Source organism: Oculina patagonica, chromosome 11, assembly GCF_052425735.1.
Source record: "Oculina patagonica isolate OP01 chromosome 11, crgOcupat, whole genome shotgun sequence".
In the NCBI taxonomy this organism is placed as follows: Eukaryota; Metazoa; Cnidaria; class Anthozoa; order Scleractinia; family Oculinidae; genus Oculina; species Oculina patagonica.
Window position 1 is genome coordinate 12151681 of NC_135768.1, and position 6712 is coordinate 12158392.

Here is a 6712-nt window from a genome sequence, read left to right on the forward strand (position 1 = left end):
GGGGACGTGTAGAGCAGGAATAGAATGGGTCCGAGGACACTACCCTGAGGTACACCACAGCGGAGCTTACGACGAGAAGACTGACTTCCATTTACTTTCACGACTTGATGCCGGTCAGACAGATATGATCGGAACCACTCCAAAGCGTTGTCTACGATACCAAACCGTTGTGACAGACGATCTAATAGGATACGATGATCAACAGTATCAAATGCTGCTGAAAGGTCAAGTAGCAGCAGAATTACACAACAGTTGTTATCAATTGCCCGAAGAATATCATCTTGAACTTTGATCATCGCCGTTTCAGTGCTGTGGTACTGTTTATATGCTGACTGATAAAGTTCGTTTAAGTTGTTATCCTCAACGTGTTGACATGTCTGAGCTGCAACAACTTTTTCGACACATTTGGAAATGAAAGCCAGGTTAGAAACTGGGCGAAAGCTGCTAAATTCTTCATAAGGCAGAGTTTGCTTCTTAAGAAGTGGATGCAATGAAGCATTTTTTAGACTAGAAGGCACCACGGCTTCAGTTACAGACACATTGACTATTTTAGTGATGACTGGCAACAAATCAGTGAGACACTCTTTTAGTACTGTTGCTGGAATAGGATCCAGGTCACAGGACTTGCGCACAGATTTACCAATAAGCTTCGCTAACTGTACCTCAGTAACAGGCGTGAACTGACGAAGTAGAACATCACTTTGTCGTAAGCACGTATCAGGGAAAGGATTCTGCTGTTCTGCTGTCTACGTTTGCCTCTAAGGCAACTCAGACAGTTTAATAATAACTACGAACTCACTATGATGACGCTGAAAAGTGAAACATTTGCTGGTTTCAAGATACAGAGACAGTCGGTTTTCTATTTTGTAATTGACCTTGCAAGTGTTATACTCTCTTCAATGTGCATTGGTTTGATGAGACAGTGTAGGAAGAAAATAATTCGCGATATGCGTAAATCACAAATAGCTTTTGGAGAACGCTGGAAATAGCATTTCCAAGCCTCTAGATTTCAAAATTTTCTGGGGGGAATGCCAGACCCCCCTGGTTGCTCGCGCCTCCGGCGCTTGCGTGCCCCCCACTTATTTTACCCCTGCTACGGCACTGCAATAAGGGCGAGTAATATTAATCGACTGGACATTTCATTTTGATGTACTGATACATGGTGCGAAGACGCGGGAATATTTGTGGCGCGGTGTTCATTTTTGTGATTTTAGGGAACGCCGATTACTGTATCTTGTATTTTATAAAGCTCGCCAAATTTGCTGTGTTCAACCAATTTTGTAGTCGTTATGTTATAAAAACAATTGTTTTATGCTTTTAGCTGTGCGTATATCGAGTTATGGATGCATGAGCACTTGGGAAGTTTGGACAGCACTCAGTAAGCTAGAGTCAGTAGAGTTGGTCTTGCGCTTTTTTCGTGCTTTCCAAACTTCCAGCGTGCATCAACAAAGGTTGATTGTCATATGATAACCCCGATCGTTTGTATCACATCGGTTGTTTGCATGAGACGATCGTAGGCAATCGAAGCGATTGGAAGCGGTCTGGACTTCTCATATGATCGTCCCCAACGCCTGGTATCATAAGCGAAGACCTACGAAAAACAATCATTTTAGCCCTAAATCCAACAAAATGGCAGCCTTCAATGTGAGCAAAACTCGTGGCCTCCTATCTTCTCAGTTATTACGATAAAGCCACAGAAAAGCTAGAAGACACACCCCTCTGTAACAGACCTGGTGACACCTGATTTTCCACCAGGTTTGCAACCAAAATCGACCAGGGAAGTAAAAAATCCACCAGGTTGATTACTTACTTTTTGTAGATGACACCGTCGTTTTTTCGCATTGTACGTAAACAACTGAAGTAATATACTCTTTGTATCCTGCTCTTAGACGGAGAAAAGTGGCAAAGGAAAAACAGAATCGAATAAAGGCATCGGACTTAATTTCTCTTATAACTAGTCCTTTTAGGCTTTCGCGTTATACGGCAAACGGGCCGTTTTGCGATCCCCGAGCGTTCTTTATATCGAACAGTGCATTACAGCCACAAGATCCGCAATGGGTCAAATTTAGCAAATCATTGTCACAATGAGCCAATGAGTATAATCATACTATTGACACTGTCAGTTTGCACTTGGACAGTCGTGTTATATTCCTGAAATCCTCTGAAATTCTCGCACGTTTTTGTCCATCAGAGATCATACACGGCACGCAATGCATGCAGAAGCGATGACGAATAGAAGAACAAATTCCGCCGACCGCGATGAACTGACGTTGTCGCCTTAAAATGATTCCTTTAGATGCATGTTACTTTTACAGTTCTTAGCAGGCCTGTAGGCAGGATTTAAAACGACGGTTCTTCAGAGCGCCAAAGATCTGAAAGATGCAATCGTGTGAATGCCGAAGATGTAAGCTACTACTGGGGGTCCAGGGGGAATGCCTCCCCGGGAAATTTTGAAAATTAGACAGCCCGAAATCACATTTTGTGCGTTTTGAAGGGAGTTTCATAGGCAACTAGGCAGCTTAAAGTAAACTTAAAAAAACACGATTATTTCTAGTCCTTTTCAGTTAAAATCAAAGCTCCTTATTTTTGGAAGGGGAACGCGCTTCACCAGGCAACCAACCTTGCGCTTGACGGATTACACCACCAAAACATACTTTTCGCGGGATCATTTTCTCGACTCCCTAGTCCCTAGTTTGAACGTCTCTCAAGCCCTGCTAATCTGACTACAAGTTTAATTACTTTTCCAGAAGGTAAATGACATAAATATTTATTATCAAAAGAGCCTAGCCTAGCACCAAGAGACAGATCCAGAGGTTGTCTCGCACGGGCGCGCCTAAATTTAAACTGTCCGTTTACCATTAAAATTGCAAAATGTTAAAAATGCCGGCCCTTATTCGTTGATCCATTTTCAGTAGGTTATAGCATAAAGACGTCAAAATAAAAAACCGTTTGTTTATACAGGTCGAATAAATTGTCTCTTTTTTCGGATTAAGCGAGCAATTACAAATACGTGTTAATGACCGCAGTCATCGGCATCAATAGTTTCATGCAGGTGAAAGCTACACAAAGTAATATTTAGACAGTACTTACAATTTGAGGCAGCTTAATTAAAATTTACCGTCATACGCCACTTGAATGATCTTGAATGTACTTGAATAACTTGCGTATTTTTTACATCACATTGTGCTGGCGGTCTGCAAAGTTTAACACGATATTTTATATATCAAACGCCTCTCAAACTGCTCAAGGCTACTAAATCGACGAAAAAAGGCCGTTTAATACTCACCAAGAATTATTTCGGTCAAGCTGATTATCCTCTGCGTAGTTATTCGATAAAACGCTGTAGAAAGCCGGGTCAAAAATACTTCCACACATTTGTTTTGGGCCGCGCGCGCTGTTCAAATCGCTCTGAATCATTCACAAGCTCGTATTACATACAGAAAAGGAAACAGATCTGTTTTGTCTCTTCAGTGATGTGCTTGACAACGGAACAAGCGACAAAAACAATAGAAAAAAGTTAACAATTACCTTTTGCTATATTTACATCAAGTTATAGTCAATTATTAAATTATCTTTTTGCCGCGCGTCGTTTTCTTCTGTTTATTAAAGCCAGCAGAAAGATTTTGGTTGATTTTTCCTGACCAGGTAAACAAAATTCTTCACCAGGGAGAAATAAAATTGACCAGGGATTTTTCAGATATTCAGCAGGGACCAGGGAGGTCAAATTTCCACCAGGGAGGGCAAAATAACCCACCAGGTCGGGTTTCACCAGGTCTGTTACAGAGGGGTGTGAAGACGCCGACGTTAGCGACCGTCTGTGTTATGTTCTCATAACGTCGCCCCGATCGCAAGAAAGTTTTTTTAAGTGACAGAGGCGATAGAAACGATCGGGGCTATTATATGAGAACCAGCCTTAACTCAATATAGGCAAGCTAAGCATGAACCAATAAAAAACAGCAACGAACCGTTCACAAGAGAAATCAAGAAGGTGGCTATAGGGGGAAGGGTAAAGGGTTACTCTGGGGGATAGAGTTTCTTATACCCCATGTTAGTAAAGCAGGTTTAACAAATGGAAATCAGCAACAGAAAACTGAAAGTCAATTTTACATACTGTTCAAACAAACTTTAACAAAATCCGGACAAACATCAGATTGCAACTTCAATGAAGAAAACAATTTTGAACGATGTTTTATTAAACAGCTTTTAAACGTGTTTTGGCTTTGGTGTGAATGGGGTATAAGACATTTGCGAACCCAAGAGGGCCAATTATTGGCTCAGTCAGTAGGAAAACGTTTTTTAAACAAACGCTTAATAAGATGGGGAGTATGTAGCCCTCAAACCGGTGACGACTTTTGTCCATACAAGGGCCTATTTACATGGAGAAATTTTCATCTGGACAGAACCGCAGCTTGCAAAATGATTTTCTTTCATTTAGCTCATCCAGTCAAAATTAATTGAGACAACTGCTTTTCATTAAGTCACCAGTCAAGAGATACAGCTAAGAAGTGTACCTTAGTTTATTATCTACATTCACCCTGGTGAATATAAATATTCACATGTATTTTATATACTTTTATTTTTTACTCAAAGGTCTGTAAAAAAAATAACACGGTCTACTCGTTGAAAAATTACTTTAATTTGGTTGACAAAGACCCACATAAATGTGGCGTGGATCAAGGAAAGATCTCAACTTAAATGATACAAATTAAAATGATACAAATTAAATTAAAATGATACAAATTAAATATACAAATTAAATTAAATTCCCGTTAAATGATACAAATTAAAACTAACGTAGTTTCTGGTGATTCGGTTAACCATGAGTTCACTAGTGTATGGCAGACAGTTTCCTTCAGAACCGACCATTTCAGGACAAGTGGCTGCAAAGCAAATATATAACATGTAAGAAGAAAAGATAAATCGTTAGACAGCATTTTTAAAGTACAGTAGATTAAACTTGAACATGGCTTGTTAACTTGTGACCATTCTCTTATTTACTTAAGGGCTTTTCGTTTATACCTTATGAGCCCTTTGCAGTTCAAGGTACTAAATAACACCTTACTGGAAGACAAGCTACTCGCTGGTACATCCAAAACAAAGCAACTTCAACCAGTCATGCTTTGTTTTAAATGTCCCAGAGCGTAGCTTGCCCTCATACATGGTGGATTTTGCACCATGTGACAGCTGCAAAGGGCCCATTAATACCTGGTAGATTTTACACTGTATTCATTAATTGGCGCATAACATCAAGCTTTTTTGGTATTTATTAAAGAAGCTTTAAACTGGACATACCTAAAAAATTGGAAACTCGACAATAATGGTTTGATTTTATAGAACACTGCTCATCAAACTATAGGAACCCATAAGAAAGTGAGGATGAACAACCACGAAGAGGGTCACCGAAAAATGTTTTGGTTTAACAGACCTGGCTTGAATTCCTGGGTTATTTGCATATTATACTAGCCGTTAATAACGTTCTCGTCCTACTTCACTTTTTCTATCTCGTTTCTATTTCCCGTGTCCTGTTTTAGTTGAAAGACAAGATATGACTAAGAAGGAGTCTGGACGCTGCCAAAAAACTATAAAGCAGTATATATTTATTACCTAGTTTGTTAGTGGTGGTGGTTTGACGCTCACTACTTTTTGATCGTACTTTCAAGACGTTCGGCTAGTGCTTAATCCCGTATCTGTTGAAATCATAAAGCTAAAAAAGGAGCATGTTAAAAGCGCGCACTGAAAAACAATTACGTGTTAAGTTTAAAAAAGAACGTGACGCGAGACTAATGCACGTGCCAAGCATTGGTAGAGTGTAGAATTTGGATTATATCTAACAACATCAACAGCATGCAAATCCATTTGAGTACATTTGATGTTTGTTTTTGTGGTTATGAGTGGAGATGTTAGAGTTATGGTCAAACTCAACCGCCCTTTTGTGTTCTGCAAATTTACAGTTGGTGCAAGAAGACGAAACGTCTTGAAAGTAATTAAAAGGCAGCGTCAAAGCAAGAGTCATCCCCTGACTACAACTACACTATTTTTAAACACATTTGTTACCTAGTCTTCCGCTGTCTCCTCGCTGTAAAGCTCTGGGATTTCCTCAATTCTAGGTACCCATTGTTGTCTTTGATTCAGGCCGTTCTTGTTATCACTGAAGGCAGGATTTATACGGACTCTGGGCAATTTCTTAAGCTCCTGCCTCACTGGTCTGAATTCCTTTCTTCCTATCTTCAAATGAGCGTCTGTTTCGCTTAGTAGATAAGCGTACAAAGCGAAAATAACCAGAATTGCAGCCCGTGTCTTAGAAGAAGCCATAAATTTACTTTAAGATTCCCTACAAAGGAATAAAGAAAAACGCCATAAGTTGAAAATAAAGGGATTTAAGAATTCCCAATTGTAATATGTAAAACGAATCTTCAGGCTTCTTTGTATTTTACCAACCTTTAGATTAACTTTCGCAACTTTACAGAAGCAGTTGATGCTACTCAAATCAGTGTATGTTTTTACTTTAATTCCACGTAGATTTATATCTTTTTTTACCGGAAAAATGCACGGGAAACACAATTGTTTCTTCTTCATTTCGTTCAAACAGTATCAGTTTCGTTGTCAGCGTTTCCTTTTCGTTTTTCTTTTTTAGGCAGCTGCAAGAATTATTTGTTTGTTGAAGGAAATAAATTTCATCTTGACTTCTTTCTCAATTTTCTTCAATTTTCAA

The 6712-nt window shown here is 39.3% G+C and overlaps 1 long non-coding RNA gene across 1 annotated transcript; it reads right to left on the reverse strand.

The window, feature by feature from the left end:
- Positions 1–4756: 4756 nt before the first annotated feature.
- Positions 4757–6497, reverse strand: LOC144630656 (uncharacterized). The gene is made up of 3 exons (XR_013566596.1): positions 6439–6497; positions 6055–6331; positions 4757–4880 (listed from the first exon to the last, which is right to left on the reverse strand). It is a non-coding gene; the product is annotated as an uncharacterized LOC144630656 (long non-coding RNA).
- Between the last annotated feature and the right edge of the window lie 215 nt (positions 6498–6712).